The sequence below is a fragment of the Salmo trutta genome, chromosome 12 (genome assembly GCF_901001165.1).
Source record: "Salmo trutta chromosome 12, fSalTru1.1, whole genome shotgun sequence".
In the NCBI taxonomy this organism is placed as follows: Eukaryota; Metazoa; Chordata; class Actinopteri; order Salmoniformes; family Salmonidae; genus Salmo; species Salmo trutta.
Window position 1 is genome coordinate 47,883,213 of NC_042968.1, and position 21,076 is coordinate 47,904,288.

General features: G+C 45.3%; 1 protein-coding gene across 5 annotated transcripts in view; it reads right to left on the reverse strand.

The window, feature by feature from the left end:
• Positions 1–1,531, reverse strand: part of LOC115203668 (b(0,+)-type amino acid transporter 1) — a 48,089-nt gene extending 46,558 nt beyond the window's left edge. For all 5 annotated transcript variants that reach the window (XM_029768587.1, XM_029768588.1, XM_029768586.1 and 2 more), the window contains exon 1: positions 1,447–1,531. The gene's annotated coding sequence lies outside the window, so the exon portion shown is untranslated. The remainder of the gene's footprint in view (positions 1–1,446) is intronic.
• Between the last annotated feature and the right edge of the window lie 19,545 nt (positions 1,532–21,076).

A 21,076-nucleotide genomic window follows, 5' to 3' on the forward strand; every position in this document is an offset into this window, starting at 1 on the left:
ATCATGCTGTGGGGATGTTCTTCATCAGCAGGGACTGGGAAACTGGTCAGCATTGAAGGAATGAGGTTCACCTAAGCATACTGCTAAAGCAACACTTGAGTGGTTTAAGGGGAAACATTTAAATGTCTTGGAATGGCCTAGTCAAAGCACTGACCTCAATCCAATTCAGAATCCGTGGTATGACTTAAAATTGTTGTACATCAGCGGAACCCGTCCAACTTGAAGGAGCTGGAGCAGTTTTGCCTTGAAGAATGGGCAAACATCCCAGTGGCAAGATGTGCCAAGCTTATAGAGACATACCCCAAGAGACTTGTAGCTGTAATTGCTGCAAAAAGGTGGCTCTACAAAGTATTGACTTTGGGAGGGATGAATAGTTATGCACATTCAAGTTTTCAGTTTTTTTTGTCTTATTTCTTGTTTGTTTCGCAATAAAAAATATTTTGCATCTTCAAAGTGGTGGGCATGTTGTGTAAATGAAATGATACAAACCCACCAAAAATCTATTTTAATTCCAGGTTGTACGGCAACAAAATAGGAAAAATACCAAGGGGGGCGAATACTTTTGCAAGCCACTGTAAGTGCTTGACAACACCGCACACAACACACAGACTGTAACAGCTCTCCTGATGGTCAGCCAGCCTGACAGCTACAGGGGTTAAGGTCTACTGGGGTTAAACAGAGTGAACACTTTGAACTACTGTCATTGGTTTATAACTCTATATGACTTTATAACTCTATATGACCTGGTTCTGTTAATGCTTGATCTGTTACATCATCTATGATAGACAGGCAGCCAGGAGGACAGACAGGTAGACAGGCAGACAGGAAGACAGACAGGTAGACAGGCAGACAAACACTGACGGATGGATGGACGGACGGACGGACAGACAGGCAGACTGAGGGCAGACAAACAGGCAGACATGAGAACAGGCAGACAGACAGACAGGCAGAAACAGGCAGACAGACAGGCAGCCAGGAAGACAGACAGACAGACAGACAGACAGACAGACAGACAGACAGACAGACAGACAGACAGACAGACAGACAGACAGACACAAAAGTTCTGTTCTACTGTCCTCTTCTGTTCTGTTCTAATGTCCTCTTCTGTTCTACTGTCCTCTACTGTTCTACTGTCCTCTTCTGTTCTACTGTCCTCTTCTGTTCTACTGTCCTCTTCTGTTCTGTTCTACTGTCCTCTACTGTTCTACTGTCCTCTTCTGTTCTGTACTACTGTTCTACTGTCCTGTTCTGTTCTACTGTCCTCTTCTGTTCTACTGTCCTCTTCTGTTCTACTGTACTCTTCTGTTCTGTTCTACTGTCCTCTTCTGTTCTACTGTCCTCTTCTGTTCTGTACTACTGTTCTACTGTTCTACCATTTCCAGACCCACTGACTGACTAAACTTGAAACCCCCAGACACACAGCTGGCGTCAACAACGCAGACTCACCTGATAGCAGCAGAGATCATCAACTAGAGAAAGATCTGCTAAGATGCACAACACATTCCTCTGTGGGTCTCAACTACTCCTGGCTGTCTCCATGAGACAAAGAACACATTATGGGAGGAGGAACAGAGACTCAACACTCCATCTGATTGGAGGAGGCAGGGGCTGGAGAATAGGGAGGTAGGAGGAGGCAGGGCTGGAGAATAAGGAGGTAGGAGGAGGCAGGGCTGGAGAATAGGGAGGTAGGAGGAGGCAGGGCTGGAGAATAGGGAGGTAGGAGGAGGCAGGGCTGGAGAATAGGGAGGTAGGAGGAGGCATGGCTGGAGAATAGGGAGGTAGGAGGAGGCAGGGCTGGAGAATAGGGAGGTAGGGGGAGGTAGAATCATCCCTGGTTAGGAGAATAGGGAGGAAGGAGGAGGCAGGGCTGGAGAATAGGGAGGTGGGAGGAGGTAGGGGCTGGAGAATAGGGAGGTACAGGGACGTAGGAGGAGGCAGGGGCTGGTCATTCCTGGCCAGGAGAGTGCACCTATCTAGGGTACGTCCCAAATGGCACCTAATACTTATATAGTGCACTACTTTTGACAAGCACCCTACTATATAGGGAATAGGGCGAAATCTAGGACACAGCCCCAGTCAGCACCCTACTATATAGATAATAGGGTGCCATCTAGGACACAGCCCCAGTCAGCACCCTACTAAATAGGGAATAGGGTTCCATCTAGGACATATAGGTGGGGTCTATAGTGCAGGTAGAAGTGTGTCAGGTAGAAGAGGTGATGGGTGGGGTCTATAGTGCAGGTAGAAGTGTGGCAGGTAGAAGAGGTGATGGGTGGGGTCTATAGTGCAGGTAGAAGGGGTGATGGGTGGGGTCTATAGTGTGGTGCAGGTAGAAGTGTGTCAGGTAGAAGAGGTGATGGGTGGGGTCTATAGTGCAGGTAGAAGAGGTGATGGGTGGGGTCTATAGTGCAGGTAGAAGGGGTGATGGGTGGGGTCTATAGTGCAGGTAGAAGTGTGTCAGGTAGAAGAGGTGATGGGTGGGGTCTATAGTGCAGGTAGAAGAGGTGATGGGTGGGGTCTATAGTGCAGGTAGAAGAGGTGATGGGTGGGGTCTATAGTGCAGGTAGAAGAGGTGATGGGTGGGGTCTATAGTGCAGGTAGAAGTGTGTCAGGTAGAAGAGGTGATGGGTGGGGTCTATAGTGCAGGTAGAAGAGGTGATGGGTGGGGTCTATAGTGCAGGTAGAAGAGGTGATGGGTGGGGTCTATAGTGCAGGTAGAAGAGGTGATGGGTGGGGTCTATAGTGCAGGTAGAAGAGGTGATGGGTGGGGTCTATAGTGCAGGTAGAAGTGTGTCAGGTAGAAGAGGTGATGGGTGGGGTCTATAGTGTGGTGCAGGTAGAAGTGTGTCAGGTAGAAGAGGTGATGGGTGGGGTCTATAGTGCAGGTAGAAGAGGTGATGGGTGGGGTCTATAGTGCAGGTAGAAGTGTGTCAGGTAGAAGAGGTGATGGGTGGGGTCTATAGTGCAGGTAGAAGAGGTGATGGGTGGGGTCTATAGTGCAGGTAGAAGAGGTGATGGGTGGGGTCTATAGTGCAGGTAGAAGAGGTGATGGGTGGGGTCTATAGTGCAGGTAGAAGTGTGTCAGGTAGAAGAGGTGATGGGTGGGGTCTATAGTGCAGGTAGAAGAGGTGATGGGTGGGGTCTATAGTGCAGGTAGAAGAGGTGATGGGTGGGGTCTATAGTGCAGGTAGAAGAGGTGATGGGTGGGGTCTATAGTGCAGGTAGAAGGGGTGATGGGTGGGGTCTATAGTGCAGGTAGAAGAGGTGATGGGTGGGGTCTATAGTGCAGGTAGAAGAGGTGATGGGTGGGGTCTATAGTGTGGTGCAGGTAGAAGTGTGTCAGGTAGAAGAGGTGATGGGTGGGGTCTATAGTGTGGTGCAGGTAGGAGTGTGTCAGGTAGAAGAGGTGATGGGTGGGGTCTATAGTGCAGGTAGAAGTGTGTCAGGTAGAAGAGGTGATGGGTGGGGTCTATAGTGCAGGTAGAAGAGGTGATGGGTGGGGTCTATAGTGCAGGTAGAAGTGTGTCAGGTAGAAGAGGTGATGGGTGGGGTCTATAGTGCAGGTAGAAGAGGTGATGGGTGGGGTCTATAGTGTGGTGCAGGTAGGAGTGTGTCAGGTAGAAGAGGTGATGGGTGGGGTCTATAGTGCAGGTAGGAGTGTGTCAGGTAGAAGAGGTGATGGGTGGGGTCTATAGTGCAGGTAGAAGTGTGTCAGGTAGAAGAGGTGATGGGTGTGGTACCAGATGGGACAGTAAACATCAGGTTGATAGACGGCAATAACCATTTCATAGGACAAAAAACACAATGTCACTAATCATAAAGTGAATTTCATAACCTTGACTTGCCCATTACATGCTGTCTCTACTCTCTCCAGTACTCATATTGCCATAAAAACCAAGACTGGCAATACAACGTTGTAAAACACTTACCTATTGAAATGAATATAATGACTTACATAATACACTACGACAGGAAACCCTATTTCCTACGTAGTGTCCTACGTTTGACCAGAGCCCTAAAGGTCCTTGGTCAAAACTAGTGCACTGTATAGGAGATAGGATGCCATTTAGGACATGTATTTATGGTCCCTCAGGAGAACATGGTTCTGTTAGGAACATGGGTTATGACTACATGACTGTTATATGGAGTGGGGTTTATGGGACTGAGTGACTAGTCAGGATCGAGGGAAAGATGAATGGAGCAAAGTACAGAGAGATCCTTGATAAAAACCTGCTCCAGAGTGCTCAGGATCTCCGACTGGGGTGAAGGTTCACCTTCCAGCAGGACAACAACCCTAAGCACGCAGCCAAGATAATGCAGGAGTGGCTTCGGGATATGTCTCTGAATGTCCTTGAGTGGCCCAGCCAGAGCCCGGACTTGAACCCGATTGAACATCTCTGGAGAGACCTGAAAATAGCTGTGCAGCAGCCAACCTGACAGATAGCTGTCCCCATCCAACCTGACAGAGCTTGAGAGGATTAGCAGAGAAGAGTGGGAGAAACTCCCCAAATACAGGTGTGCCAAGCCTGTAGCGTCATACCCAAGAAGCCTCAATGCTGTAATCACTGCCAAAGGTGGTCAACAAATTACAGCGGCAAATTGTTGTCGTCGCAGGATGGACCAGAGCGAGGGAACGTTCGAGGGAGTTCCTGAGTAAAAGGATTAGAAAACACAGGACAAATGTTCTCACAGAAACGGTAAGTTAATATTATGTCTTGTATAATACTGGAGTTACACTATAAAACTACTGGAGTTACACTAGGATATAAACTGCTGGAGTTACACTAGGATATAAACCACTGGAGTTACACTAGGATATAAACTACTGGAGTTACACTAGGATATAAACTACTGGAGTTACACTAGGATATAAACCACTGGAGTTACACTAGGATATAAACTACTGGAGTTACACTAGGATATAAACTACTGGAGTTACAATAGGATATAAACTACTGGAGTTACACTATAAACTACTGGAGTTACACTAGGATATAAACTACTGGAGTTACACTAGGATATAAACTACTGGAGTTACAATAGGATATAAACTACTGGAGTTACAATATAAACTACTGGAGTTACACTAGGATATAAACTACTGGAGTTACACTAGGATATAAACTACTGGAGTTACACTATAGAATTACTGGAGTTACACTATAAAACTACTGGAGTTACACTAGGATATAAACTACTGGAGTTACACTAGGATATAAACTACTGGAGTTACACTATAAAACTACTGGAGTTACACTAGGATATAAACTACTGGAGTTAAACTATAAACTACTGGAGTTACACTAGGATATAAACTACTGGAGTTACACTGGGATATAAACTACTGGAGTTACACTAGGATATAAACTACTGGAGTTACACTGGGATATAAAATACTGGAGTTACACTATAATCTACTGGAGTTACACTAGTATATAAACTACTGGAGTTACACTAGGATATAAACTACTGGAGTTACAGTAGGATATAAACTACTGGAGTTACACTATAAAACTACTGCAGTTACACTATAAAACTACTGGAGTTACACTAGGATATAAACTACTGGAGTTACACTAGGATATAAACTACTGGAGTTACACTAGGATATAAACTACTGGAGTTACAATAGGATATAAACTACTGGAGTTACACTAGGATATAAACTACTGGAGTTACAATAGGATATAAACTACTGGAGTTACACTATAAACTACTGGAGTTACACTAGGATATAAACTACTGGATTTGATTTGATTTGATTTTGATTTGATTTGATTTGAGTTACACTAGGGTATAAACTACTGGAGTTACACTATAAACTACTGGAGTTACACTAGGATATAAACTACTGGAGTTACACTAGGATATAAACTACTGGACTTACACTAGGATATAAACTACTGGAGTTACACTAGGATTTAAACTACTGGAGTTACACTAGGATATAAACTACTGGAGATACACTATAAAATTACTGGAGTTACATTGTAAAACTACTGGAGTTACACTGTAAAACTACTGGAGTTACACTAGGATATAAACTGCTGGAGTTACACTATAAACTACTGGAGTTACACTGTAAAACTACTGGAGTTACACTATAAACTACTGGAGTTACACTAGGACATAAACTACTGGAGTTACACTAGGCTATATACTACTGGAGTTACACTATGATATAAACTACTGGAGTTACACTATGATATAAACTACTGGAGTTACACTATAAACTACTGGAGTTACACTAGGATATAAACTACTGGAGTTACACTAGGATATAAACTACTGGAGTTACACTAGGATATAAACTACTGGAGTTACACTATAAACTACTGGAGTTACACTAGGATATAAACTACTGGAGTTACACTAGGATATAAACTACTGGAGTTACACTAGGATATAAACTACTGGAGTTTCATATTTACTCATTTTTACATCCAATAATTCATCCAATGTTTTAAATAAATCTTTTTGTTGTATATTTGACTGCTGAGCATTTCAGGTAGCAGTAGCTCCAATACAATGTGCTATTCATTCCTCTTTCTTGTTCCATAAAAACCACTGTCAACATCACTGACTGTAACAGAGCTGTTGTTTACTGCAGGACTGGTTCAATCAGTAAGCCACTGTTGGTGCTTCAGTGGCTTTCTGTCCTGTAGGTAAAAGTACAACCTACCTTTAACATAGTAAATACTTAAAACCTCCATCACCCTTATGCAGTCTATGGCTGTGTCCCAAATGGAACCCTGCACTACTTTAGACCAGAACCCTATTGCCTATATAGGGCACTGTTTTAGACCAGAACCCTATTCCCTATATAGGGCACTGTTTTAGACCAGAGCCCTATTGCCTACATAGTGCACTACTTTAGACCAGAGCTCTATTCCCTACATAGTGCCCTACTTTTAGACCAGACCCTTATTCCCTATATAGTGCACTACTGGGCCCTGCTCAAAATCAGTGCACTTTAATAAGGAGTAGGGTGTGGTTTGGGAAGAAGCATAGGTTTTTGTGACCTGCAGGTTTTATAGAGCAGGTCTCAGGCTTCCTGTAAAGCACAGATGAGATGAGCACAGCGGAAGGTTAAACTTTATTGGAGTAAAGTGGCCATCTGCTGATTGCTTAAAAGGGCAGATGTGGCTGTGAATGTTTATGGTCTCAATAAACCCAATGCCACGGTCTATCTATTGATTACACTATGATTCCTAAAAACACTTAACATAGTGGAAAAACAGCCCTTTGAGTTGTCTTAATTAAAATGGTCCATTTGACAAGTCCCCCTTCCCACAAGACCCCCTTCTGACAAATCACCCTTCTGACAAATCACCCTTCCCACAAGTCCCCTTTCTGATAATCCCCCTTCTGACATGTCCCCCTTCTGACATGTCCCCCTTCTGACAAGTCCCCCTTCCGACAAGTCCCCCTTCCGACAAGTCCCCCTTCCGACAAGTCCCCCTTCCGACAAGTCCCCTTCTGACAAACAGGGTTGGGGCGTAACAGATTACATGTAATTACTTTTCAATTCATAAAGGATTGTTTGTGGAAAAAAAATCTTTGACACTTCTCTGTTTTCTCAACGACGTTCAAATCAACACTGAAAAAAAGGTGCAAGTTTAAATTTGTTCCACCTGAGTGAGTCTGACCACCAATCAGAGACCACTAATGATGACACACCAAATGATGACCACCAATCAGAGACCACTAATGATGACACACCAAATGATGACCACCAATCAGAGACCACTATGATGACACACCAAATGATGACCACCAATCAGAGACCACTAATGATGACACACCAAATGTGTTTGATGGATCGTGGGGAAAAGAGCACGCATATGTTTTTCTCTCATTGTAAAGCCAAGTCCCAATCACCAACACAAACATTCACACACACAAAACTGCCACATCCTGACCCCAAAACTAATACAATAGCTCCATCTGCTGGTCAGGACGTGACAGTACCCCCCCCTCAAGGTGCAGACCCCGGAATGCACCTACCAACAGAAAACACCCAAAAAAAAATCCCCAACAAAAACCCATTAAACAATAACCGCTAAACAATAAGGGAGGGAAGGGAGGGTGGCTGCCATCACCGATGGCACTGTGCTACACCCTCCCTCCCCAACCCACCTATCCTGGAGGTGGCTCAGGTGCAGGACGTGGACCTCGCTCCACCTTCGGCGTCGCCCACTTTGGTGGCGCCGATAGCTGCGCCGGGCAGACGGGCCACTCGGGCTGACCCTGGCAGACGGACCACTCTGGCTGGACCGGAAGACCGGCGGGCCACTCGGGCTGGGCCGGAGGACAGACGGGCCCCTCGGGCTGGGCCAGAGGACAGGCGGGCCCCTCGGGCTGGGCCGGAGGACAGGCGGGCCCCTCGGGCTGGGCCGGAGGACAGGCGGGCCACTCGGGCTGGGCCGGAGGACAGGCGGGCCACTCGGGCGGGCCACTCGGGCTGGGCCGGAGGACAGGCGGGCCACTCGGGCTGGGCCGGAAGACAGGCGGGCCCCTTGGGCTGGGCCGGAGGACAGGCGGGCCCCTCGGGCTGGGCCGGAGGACAGGCGGGCCACTCGGGCTGGGCCGGAGGACAGGCGGGCCACTCGGGCTGGGCCGGAGGACAGGCGGGCCACTCGGGCTGGGCCGGAGGACAGGCGGGCCAGTCGGGCTGGGCCGGAGGACAGGCAGGGCACCCTGGCAGATCCGAGCAGGCGGGCCACTCTGGCAGACCCGGGCAGTCGGGCCACTCTGGCAGACCCGGGCAGTCGGGCCACCCTGGCAGTTCCGGGCAGTCGGGCCACCCTGGCAGCTCCGGGCAGTCGGGCCACTCTGGCATCTCCGGGCAGTCGGGGCAGTCGGGCCACTCTGGCATCTCCGGGCAGACGGGCCACTCTGGCATCTCCGTGCAGACGGGCCACTCTGGCAGCTCCTGACTAGCGGGCGGCTCTGGCGGCTCCTGACTAGCGGGTGGATCTGGCGGCTCCTGACTAGCAGGCAGCTCTTGCAACTTACGACTGGCGGGCAGCTCTGGCGACTTACGACTAGCAGGCAGCTCTGGCGACTTACGACTGGCGGGCAGCTCTGGCGACTTACGACTGGCGGGCAGCTCTGGTGACTCTTGACTGGCGGGCAGCTCTGGTGACTCCTGACTGGCGGGCAGCTCTGGCGACTTACGACTGGCGGGCAGCTCTGGCGACTTACGACTGGCGGGCAGCTCTGGCGACTTACGACTGGCGGGCAGCTCTGGTGACTCTTGACTGGCGGGCAGCTCTGATGACTGTTGACTGGCGAGGCTGGGCTGACGCACTAGACTCCTGATGCGTGGGGCTGGTACTGGACGTGCCAGCCTGGAGACATGCACCTCAATGCTAGTGCGTTTAGCGGGAAACACCGGACCGTAGAAGCGCACTGACGGTCTTGAGGGCAGGGTTGGCATCACCCCTTCAGGCTCGATGCTCACACTCCCCTGGCACATGCGGGGCGCTGGTACTGCGCTTACCGGCCTGAAAATGCCAGGCCTCACCACAGCACCTACCCCAAAGCACGGGACCTGTCCAGTGTGTTTTCTTCCAAAAAGGGTACGGGGAGCTGGCCTGGGTCTCCCATCTCGCCCCGCCAAACAGCCCTTGTGCCCCCCCCAAAAAACATTCTTGGGGCTGCCTCTCGGGCTCTACCTGCCTCCCAGGCAGGTTGTCGCAGTGCACCCGCAATTGCTCCCATGTCCAGTCAATCCTCTCCTCCAGTATTTCCAGCGACCAGGAATCCATCACCTCCCGAGCACGCTGCTTCCAACTTTCCTCCTTCACTTGCCTCTGTCCTCTTCTCCGCTGCTTGGTCCTTTGGTGGTGGGTAGTTCTGTCACAGAAGTTGTCATGGAGAGAAGACCAAGGCGCAGCGGGTATGTGGATACTCATGGTTTTATTTTCAAAAGAGTAAAGTATTCACTGACAAAACAATAAAGATGACAACAGCAACAGTTTTACAGGCTATACAAACGCAGTCCAAAAACAACTACCCACAACCCCAAAGAAAAACACACACACCTATATAGGACTTCCAATCAAAGGCAACTCAACACACCTGCCTTCAATTGGAAGTCCCAATGACCAACACAAACATTCACACACACAAAACTGCCACGTCCTGACCCCAAAACTAATACAATAGCTCCATCTGCTGGTCAGGACGTGACAGATTCCCACGGGGGGCCAGTACGAAAAAAATGCATGAAATGAAATGTATGTATTCACTACTGTAACTCGCTCTGGATAAGAGCGATAAATGACTAAAAATGTAAATGTAAAAAAAATGCAATAATGGACACATGATCAAACCGGAAACAATTCTGATTGCCCTTTTAAGTCTATCTGTAGTCGATACATCCATTTTTAGATTTATAAATGATATATATTAATGTAAAGATATAATTTAATCGTATTATTATTATTATATGTAGTAGAAAGCGATGGGTTAGTAGAAGCCTACATAACCAACCCATAAAGTAACATGTAACATCCATATATATGACCAGCTAAGTAAACTTTAACATTGATTTATCCTGCAATAGATGTTGTTCAATTGGTAACATACATTTCTGTCTTCTTCTAACACCTCGTAAGGGGAAAGTCATCTAAAAGTAACTGAATGTAAATCAGATTACGTCACTGAGTTTAGGGGTAATCCAGAAGTTACGTTACTGATTACAATTTTGGACAGGTAACTAGTAACTGTAATGGATTACATTTAGAAAATAACCTATCCAACCCTGCTGACGAATCACCCTGCTGACGAATCACCCTGCTGACGAATCACCCCGCTGACGAATCACCCCGCTGACGAATCACCCCGCTCATGAATCACCCCGCTGACGAATCACCCCGCTGACGAATCACCCCGCTGACGAATCCCCCCGCTGACGAATCACCCTTCTTTTTACATGTTCTTTGTCATCGTTTCCCCCATGGGACTCATGGCTGCTGGGTTTCCCTCAATATAACTACAAAGACTCATGGCTCCTGGGCTTCCCTCAATATAACTACAAAGACTCAAGGCTCCCGGATTTTCTTCAATATAACTACAAAGGTAGACAATTTGTATGTGGTTGTTTTGTGTCTTAGAAAATGACATCTTCATTTTGACATGGCTTCTCAATTCTTAATTTATTCCAATGTGGACCAACCCAAGATACCCTTCCATCCATCTTCCCTATTACCCTATTACATCAGCTGATCTGTTGTTTATAGAAAGAAGGTACCATGTATAGTCCTTCCTGTGTCATACAGAACAGGAAGTGAACCCCAGTCTACTGCCCCTGATGAACCCCAGTCTACTGCCCTTGATGAACCCCAGTCTACTGCCCCTGATGAACCCAGTCTACTGCCCCTGATGAACCCAGTCTACTGCCCCTGATGAACCCCAGTCTACTACCCCTGATGAACCCCAGTCTACTGCCCCTGCCAGTCTACTGCCCCTGCCAGTCTACTGCCCCTGATGAACCCCAGTCTACTGCCCCTGATGAACCCCAGTCTACTACCCCTGATGAATCCAGTCTATTGCCCTGATGAACCCCAGTCTACTGCCCCTGATGAACCCCAGTCTACTGCCCCTGATGAACCCCAGTCTACTGCCCCTGCCAGTCTACTGCCCCTGATGAACCCAGTCTACTGCCCCTGAGTGTGTATCCTTTTGTGTATTTATTCTCTCTCTCTCTCTCTCTCTCTCTCTCTCTGTCTCTGTCTCTGTCTCTGTCTCTGTCTCTCTCTCTCTCTCTCTCTCTCTCTCTCTAAGCTTTACAACCATTGGAGTAAAACAAGCTGTTCTGATGTGGTGTGGCAGTGGAATTATGATCACAAGTCATTTATATAAGTTATATTCTTCAAGAATCAGTTTTTTTCCCCCAAGCCAAAAGACTCCTGAACAGGTAACCAAATGGTTACCTGGACTATTTGCATTGTGTGCCCCCCCCCCCCCGCTACTCTCTGTTTATCTTATATGCATAGTCACTTTAACCATATCTACATGTACATACTACCTCAATCAGCCTGACTAACCGGTGTCTGTATGTAGCCTCTCTACTGTTATTTTCAAATGTCTTTTTACTGTTGTTTTATTTCTTTACTTACCTACCTACACACACACACACACACACACACACACACACCTTTTTCTCACACTATTGGTTAGAGCCTGTTGTATTCAGCATTTCACTGTATTCAGCATTTCACTGTACGGTCTACACCTGTTGTATTCAGCTCACGTGACAAATAAACTTTGATTTGATTTGAATCAATGGGTTTATATCAGAAATGGATGTAGAAACTGCAGACTGCCCCTTTAAGTTAATCGTAGGTTTAGCTTCATTTCAACATCTCGGTCGTGTGGTACAGCCACATACATACACGGGATGTCATACAATATATACAACTAGAAGATAATGTGAAGCTGGAAATGTAGAAACTAACTAAACCAGGAATATTTTCTCAAAGGTGATATGGCTGTCTCACCCTCCTGGTGCTGTCTCACCCTCCTGGTGCTGTCTCACCCTCCTGGTGCTGTCTCACCCTACTGGTGTTTGCAGCTGCCTTCAAGTGAATCGAGCATCCACACCTCTACAGTATGGCCCTTTCCCCAGACACAGCCCCTCTCTCTCTCTCTCCCATCCACAGCTCTACAGTATGGCCCTTTTCCCAGACACTTAGGATGTCATTTGGGATGAGGGTCCTCCCCCATCGGTCTGTTATACAGATTAGGATGTCATTTGGGATGTGCCCTCCCCCATCGGTCTGTTATACAGATTAGGATGTAATTTGGGATGAGGATCCTCCCCCATCGGTCTGTTATACAGATTAGGATGTCATTTGGGATGTGCCCTCCCCCATCGGTCTGTTATACAGATTAGGATGTCATTTGGGATGTGCCCTCCCCCATCGGTCTGTTATACAGATTAGGATGTAATTTGGGATGAGTGTCCTCACCCATCGGTCTGTTATACAGATTCACCAGCAGGTGTCAGTGCTGCGCTTCACATGACAGTGACTGGCTGTGTTGCTCGTGTCATCTCTTCCCCTCTCAGATCAGGAGAATGAGTGAGTGAGTGAGTGAGTGAGTGCGCATAGCCGAGGGAAGTAGGGGTACTGAGGGTGCTGCAGCACCCCTGAAAAATCTGAATAAAACACAAAATGTATTTTTTTTTTAAATGGTTGGGTAAAATATATTTTTTCACTTTCTCCTTGACTACACAAATAGGGTTGCAGAAATACTTTCTCCAAATTCCCAGGTTCCCAGGTTTCACAGAAATTATTTTAGGTGGATGCTGAATTTCCTGCTGATTCATGGAATCTTCCAAACGGTTACCTTAACTTTGCAACCCAAACGAAACCCAACATGGGGCCAGACCATTCAAACCCAACATGGGACCAGACCATTCAAACCCAACATGGGGCCAGACCATTCAAACCCAACATGGGGCCAGACCATTCAAACCCAACATGTGACTAGACCATTCAAACCAAACATGGGACAAGACCATTCAAACCAAACATGGGGCCAGACCATTCAAACCAAACATGGGGCCAGACCATGCAAACCAAACACGGGACCAGACCATTCAAACCAAACATGCTACAGACCATTCAAACCAAACATGGGACCAGACCATTCAAACCAAACATGGGACCAGACCATGCAAACCAAACATGGGGCCAGACCATTCAAACCAAACATGAGACCAGACCATTCAAACCAAACATGGGACCAGACCATTCAAACCAAACATGGGACCAGACCATTCAAACCAAACATGAGACCAGACCATTCAAACCAAACATGGGACCAGACCATTCAAACCAAACATGAGACCAGACCATTCAAACCAAACATGGGACCAGACCATTCAAACCAAACATGGGACCAGACCATTCAAACCAAACATGGGACCAGACCATTCAAACTAAACATGGGACCAGATCATTCAAACCATACATGGGGGCAGTCCTTCAATACATTATTAACATTCTAAATAGGTATCAATACAGTTTGTGTTTCATGTATCAATCAATCAAATGTTTTTATAAAGCCCTTTTAATATCAGCAGATGTTACAGTGTGCTTATACAGAATCCCAATCTAAAACTCCCAACAAAGGCAGGAACCTAGGAAGAAACCTAGAGAGGAACCAGGCTCTGAGGGGTGGCCAGTCCTCTTCTGGCTGTGCCGGGTGGAGATTATAAGAGTACATGGCCATTGAGGCCAGATTGTTGTTCAAGATGTTAAAATGTTCATAGATGACCAGGAGGGTCCAATAGTCATTATATAGGCTGAAACAGCTCAGCACCTCAGGAGTAGATGTCAGTTGGCTTTTCATAGCCGAGCATTCAGAGTTAGAGAGTTAGAGAGTTAGAGAGTTAGAGAGTTAGAGAGAGAGAGAGAGAGAGAGAGAGAGAAAGAACACAGCAGGTCCGGGACAAGGTAGTACGTCCGGTGAACAGGTCAGGGTTCCATAGCCGCAGGCACAACAGTTGTAACTAGAACAGAAGCACGGCCAGGTGGACTGGGGACAGCCAGGAGTCATCAGGCCAGGTAGTCCTGAGACATGGTCTTAGGGCTCAGGTTGTCTGGGAGGGGAGGAAGAGAGGGAGAGAGAATTAGAGGTAGCATACTTAAATGCACACAGGACACCAGATAAGCCAGGAGAATTACACCAGATATAACAGACTGACTCTAGCCCCCCGAGAACAGACTGACCCCAGCCCCCCCGGCACATAGACTACTGCAGCTGCTGGAGGCTGGAGGCTGAGACGGGGGGTGGGGGTCAGGAGACACTGTGGCCCCGTCCGACGATACCCCCGGACAGGGCCAACCAGGCAGGATATAACCCCCCACAGAGGGATATCAACAGACCATCAACTTACTACCACGAGTCAAGGCTTAGTATAGCCCACAAAGATCTCCTCCACCGCACCAGCCCGTTGCTTTGTAGATTAGCAGTAAAACCTTAAAATAAAGCCCTAGCTTTAACAGGAAAGGGTGATACCTAGTCAGTTGTCCAACTGAATGTATTTAACTGAAATGTGTCTTCCGCATTTAACCCAACTCCTCTGAATCAACATCCACGTCTTCGGCGCCCGGGAGAACAGTGGGTTAACTGCCTTGCTCAGGGGGCAGAACAGATTTTTACCATGTCAGCTCGGGGGATTCGATCCAGCAACTTTCCAGTTACTGGCCCAACACTCTAACTCTCTACACCTGCAAAAGCCAGTGTAGAGAGGCTAGCACTGGAGTAATATGATTCAATGTTTTGGTTTAAGTCAGGATTCCAGCAGCCTATGTTTAGCACTAACTGAAGTTTATTTAGTGCTTTATCCGGGTAGCCGGATAAAGTAGAGCATTGCAGTAGTCTAACCTAGAAGTGACAAAAGCATGGATTAGCTTTTCTGCATAATTTATGGACAAAAAGTTTCTGATTTTTGCAATGTTACGAAGATGGAAAAAAGCTCCCTTTTAAATATTCTTTATATGTTCATCAAACGAGAGATCAGGGTCCAGAATATCGCCACGGTCCTTCACAAGGACAGCAGATCTCTTTGTTTCTTGGGACCTAGAACTAGAACTAGGATCTCTGTTTTGTTCGAGTTTAAAAGTAAAATATTTTCGCCATCCAAATCAAATCAAATTTTATTGGTCACATACACATAGTTAGCAGATGTTAATGTGAGTGTAGCGAAATGCTTGTGCTTCTAGTTCCGACTATGCAGTAATATCTAAGAAGTAATCTAACAATTTCAAAACAACTACCTTATACACACAAGTGTAAAGGAATGACTAAGAATATGTACATATAAATATATGGGTGAGCGATGGCCGAACGGCATAGGCAAGATGCAGTAGATGGTATAGAGTACAGTATATACACATATGAGATGAGTAATGTAGGGTATGTAAACATTATAGAAAGTGGCATTGTTTAAGTGACTAGTGATACATTTATTACATACAATTATTAATTATTAAAGTGGCTAGAGTTGAGTCAGTATGTAGGCAGCAGCCTCTCTGTGTTAGTGATGGCTGTTTAACAGTCTGATGGCCTTGAGATAGAAGCTGTTTTTCAGTCTTTCGGTCCCAGGTTTGATGCTCCTGTACTGACCTCGCCTTCTGGATGATAGCGGGGTGAACAGGAAGTGGCTCGGGTGGTTGTTGTCCTTGATGATCTTTTTGGCCTTCCTGTGACATCGGGTGCTGTAGGTGTCCTGGAGGGCAGGTAGTTTGCCCCCGGTGATGCGTTGTGCAGACCTCACTACCCTCTGGAGAGCCTTCCGGTTGTGGGCGGAGCAGTTGCCGTACCAGGCGGTGATACAGCCCGACAGGATGCTCTCGATTGTGCATCTGTAAAAGTTTGTGGGTGTTTTTGGTGACAAGCCGAATTTCTTCAGCCTCCTGAGGTTGAAGAGGCGCTGCTGTGCCTTCTTCACCACGCTGTCTGTGTGGGTGGACCATTTCAGTTTGTCCATGTCGCTGAGGAACTTAAAACTGTCCACCTTCTCCACTATTGTCCTGTCGATGTGTATAGGGGGGTGCTCCCTCTGCTGTTTCCTGAAGTCCACGATCATCTCCTTTGTTTTGTTGATGTTGAGGATCAGCGAGGTGAAGATGTTGTTCCTACCCTCACCACCTGGGGGCGGCCCGTCAGGAAGTCCAGGACCCAGTTGCACAGGGCGGGGTCGAGACCCAGGATCTCGAGCTTAATGACGGGTTTGGAGGGCACTATGGTGTTAAATACTGAGCTGTAATCGATGAACAGCATTCTTACATAGGTATTCCTCTTATCCAGATGGGTTAGGGCAGTGTGCAGTGTGATTGCGAGTGCGTTGTCTGTGGACCTATTGGGGCGGTAAGCAAATTGGAATGGGTCTAGTGTGTCAGGTAGGGTGGAGGTGATATGATCCTTGACTAGTCTCTCAAAGCACTTCATGATGATGGAAGTGAGTGCTACGGGGCGATAGTCGTTTAGCTCAGTTACCTTTGCTTTCTTGGGAACAGGAACAATGGTGGCCCTCTTGAAGCATGTGGGAACAGCAGACTGGGATAAGGATTGATTGAATATGTCCGTAAACACACCAGCCAGCTGTTCTGTGCATGCTCTGAGGACACGGCTAGGGATGCCATCTGGGCCGGCAGCCTTGCAAGGGTTAACACGTTTAAATGTTTTACTCACGTTGGCCGCAGTGAAGGAGAGCCCGCAGGTTTTGGTAGCAGGCCGTGTCAGTGGCACTGTATTGTCCTCAAAGCGAGCAAAGAATTTGTTTAGTTTGTCTGGGAGCAAGACGTCGGTGTCCGCGACGGGACTGGTTTTCTTTTTATAATCCGTGATTGACTGTAGACCCTGCCACATACGTCTCGTGTCTGAGCCGTTGAATTGCAACTCTACTTCGTCTCTATACTGACACTTAGCTTGTTTGATTGCCTTGCGAAGGGAATAGCTACACTGTTTGTATTCGGTCATGTTTCCGGTCGCATAGCCATGATTAAAAGCAGTGGTTTGCGCTTTCAGTTTTGCGCAAATGCTGCCATCAATCCATGGTTTCTGGTTGGGGAAGGTTTTAATAGTCACCGTGGGTACAACATCAACGATGCACTTGCTGATACAAACACCTCATATTTAGAATCATCTGTCCATAACACTTTTTTCCAATCTTCCTCTGTCCAGTGTCTGTGTTCTTTTGCCCATCTTAATCTTTTCTTTTTTATGGCAGTCTGAGATATTATAGGCTGGGAGCAATGAAATGGAGTCGTGGTCAGATTTGCCCGAAAGGAGGGCGGGGGAGGGGAGCCTTGTTATCAGATTAGCTTTGTTAAAATCACCAGCTACAATAAATGCAGCCTCAGGATATATGGTTTCCAGTTTACAAAGAGTCCAAGGAAGTTCTTTCAGGGAGGTCGAGGTGTCTGCTTGGGGGGATGATATACGATGCGGTCCAAACAGAGGATACGCTTCGGGATATATTATCATATTCCTGGTCATAATGTTGGTAATTTGACATTGCTCTAATATCCAATAGTTCTTCCCGACTGTATGTAAAAAAACTTAAGATTTCCTGGGGAACAAAGGAAATAATAAATTTAAAAAACAAAATAATGCATAGTTTCCTAAGAAAGCGAAGCGAGGAGACCATCTCTGTCGGCGCCATTCCAGCAGTTTTATACTGTAACTCCAGCAGTTTATAGTGTAACTCCAGTAGTTTATATCCTAGTGTAACTCCAGTAGTTTATATCCTAGTGTAACTCCAGTAGTTTATAGTGTAACTCCAGTAGTTTATAGTGTAACTCCAGTAGTTTATATCCTAGTGTAACTCCAGTAGTTTATATCCTAGTGTAACTCCAGTAGTTTATATCCTAGTGTAACTCCAGTAGTTTATAGTGTAACTCCAGTAGTTTATAGTGTAACTCCAGTAGTTTATATCCTAGTGTAACTCCAGTAGTTTATAGTGTAACTCCAGTAGTTTATATCACAGTGTAACTCCAGTAGTTTATAGTGTAAATCCAGCAGTTTATAGTGTAACTCCAGTAGTTTATATCCTAGTGTAACTCCAGTAGTTTATATCCCAGTGTAACTCCAGTAGTTTATAGCCTAGTGTAACTCCAGTAGTTTATATCCTAGTGTAACTCCAGTAGTTTATAGTGTAACTCCAGTAGTTTATATCATAGTGTAACTCCAGTAGTTTATAGTGTAACTCCAGCAGTTTATAGTGTAACTCCAGTAATTTATATCCTAGTGTAACTCCAGTAGTTTATATCCCAGTGTAACTCCAGTAGTTTATAGCCTAGTGTAACTCCAGTAGTTTATATCCCAGTGTAACTCCAGTAGTTTATATCCTAGTGTAACTCCAGTAGTTTATAGTGTAACTCCAGTAGTTTATATCCCTGTGTAACTCCAGTAGTTTATAGTGTAACTCCAGTAGTTTATATCCTAGTGTAACTCCAGTAGTTTATATCCTAGTGTAACTCCAGTAGTTTTATAGTGTAACTCCAATAGTTTATATCCCTGTGTAACTCCAGTAGTTTATATCCTAGTGTAACTCCAGTAGTTTATATTGTAACTCCAGTAGTGTATATCCTAGTGTAACTCCAGTACTTTATATCCTAGTGTAACTCCAGTAGTTTATATCCTAGTGTAACTCCAGTAGTTTTATAGTGTAACTCCAATAGTTTATATCCCTGTGTAACTCCAATAGTTTATATCCCTGTGTAACTCCAGTAGTTTATATCCTAGTGTAACTCCAGTAGTTTATATTGTAACTCCAGTAGTGTATATCCTAGTGTAACTCCAGTACTTTATATCCTAGTGTAACTCCAGTAGTCTATATCCCAGTGTAACTCCAGTAGTTTATAGTGTAACTCCAGTAGTTTACAGTGTAACTCCAGTAGTTTATATCCTAGTGTAACTCCAGTAGTTCATAGTGTAACTCCAGGAGTTTATATCCCAGTGTAACTCCAGTAGTTTATATCCTAGTGTAACTCCAGTAGTTTATATCCTAGTGTAACTCCAGTAGTTTATATCCTAGTGTAACTCCAGTAGTTTATAGTGTATCTCCAGTAGTTTATATCCTAGTGTAACTCCAGTAGTTTATATCCTAGTGTAACTCCAGTAGTTTATATCCTAGTGTAACTCCAGTAGTTTATATTGTAACTCCAGTAGTGTATATCCTAGTGTAACTCCAGTACTTTATATCCTAGTGTAACTCCAGTAGTTTATATCCTAGTGTAACTCCAGTAGTTTTATAGTGTAACTCCAATAGTTTATATCCCTGTGTAACTCCAGTAGTTTATATCCTAGTGTAACTCCAGTAGTTTATATTGTAACTCCAGTAGTGTATATCCTAGTGTAACTCCAGTACTTTATATCCTAGTGTAACTCCAGTAGTCTATATCCCAGTGTAACTCCAGTAGTTTATAGTGTAACTCCAGTAGTTTACAGTGTAACTCCAGTAGTTTATATCCTAGTGTAACTCCAGTAGTTCATAGTGTAACTCCAGGAGTTTATATCCCAGTGTAACTCCAGTAGTTTATAGTGTAACTCCAGTAGTTTATATCCTAGTGTAACTCCAGTAGTTTATATCCTAGTGTAACTCCAGTAGTTTATATCCTAGTGTAACTCCAGTACTTTATATCCTAGTGTAACTCCAGTAGTTTATATCCTAGTGTAACTCCAGTAGTTTATAGTGTATCTCCAGTAGTTTATATCCTAGTGTAACTCCAGTAGTTTATATCCTAGTGTAACTCCAGTAGTTTATATCCTAGTGTAACTCCAGTAGTTTATATCCTAGTGTAACTCCAGTAGTTTATAGTGTATCTCCAGTAGTTTATATCCTAGTGTAACTCCAGTAGTTTATATCCTAGTGTAGCTCCAGTAGTTTATAGTGTAACTCCAGTAGTTTATAGTGTAATTCCAGTAGTTTATAGTGTAACTCCAGTAGTTTATATCCTAGTGTAACTCCAGTAGTGTATATCCTAGTGTAACTCCAGTAGTTTATATCCTAGTGTAACTCCAGTAGTTTATAGTGTAACTCCAGGAGTTTATATCCCAGTGTAACTCCAGTAGTTTATATCCTAGTGTAACTCCAGTAGTTTATAGTGTAACTCCAGTAGTTTATAGTGTAACTCCAGTAGTTTATATCCTACTGTAACTCCAGTAGTTTATATCCTAGTGTAAGTCCAGTAGTTTATATCCTAGTGTAACTCCAGTAGTTTATATCCTAGTGTAACTCCAGTAGTTTATAGTGTAACTCCAGTAGTTTATACCCTAGTGTAACTCCAGTAGTTTATATCCTAGTGTAACTCCAGTAGTTTATAGTGTAACTCCAGTAGTTTATATCATAGTGTAACTCCAGGAGTTTATAGTGTAACTCCAGTAGTTTATATCCCTGTGTAACTCCAGTAGTTTATAGCCTAGTGTAACTCCAGTAGTTTTATAGTGTATCTCCAGTAGTTTATATCCTAGTGTAAGTCCAATAGTTTATATCCCTGTGTAACTCCAGTAGTTTATATCCTAGTGTAACTCCAGTAGTGTATATCCTAGT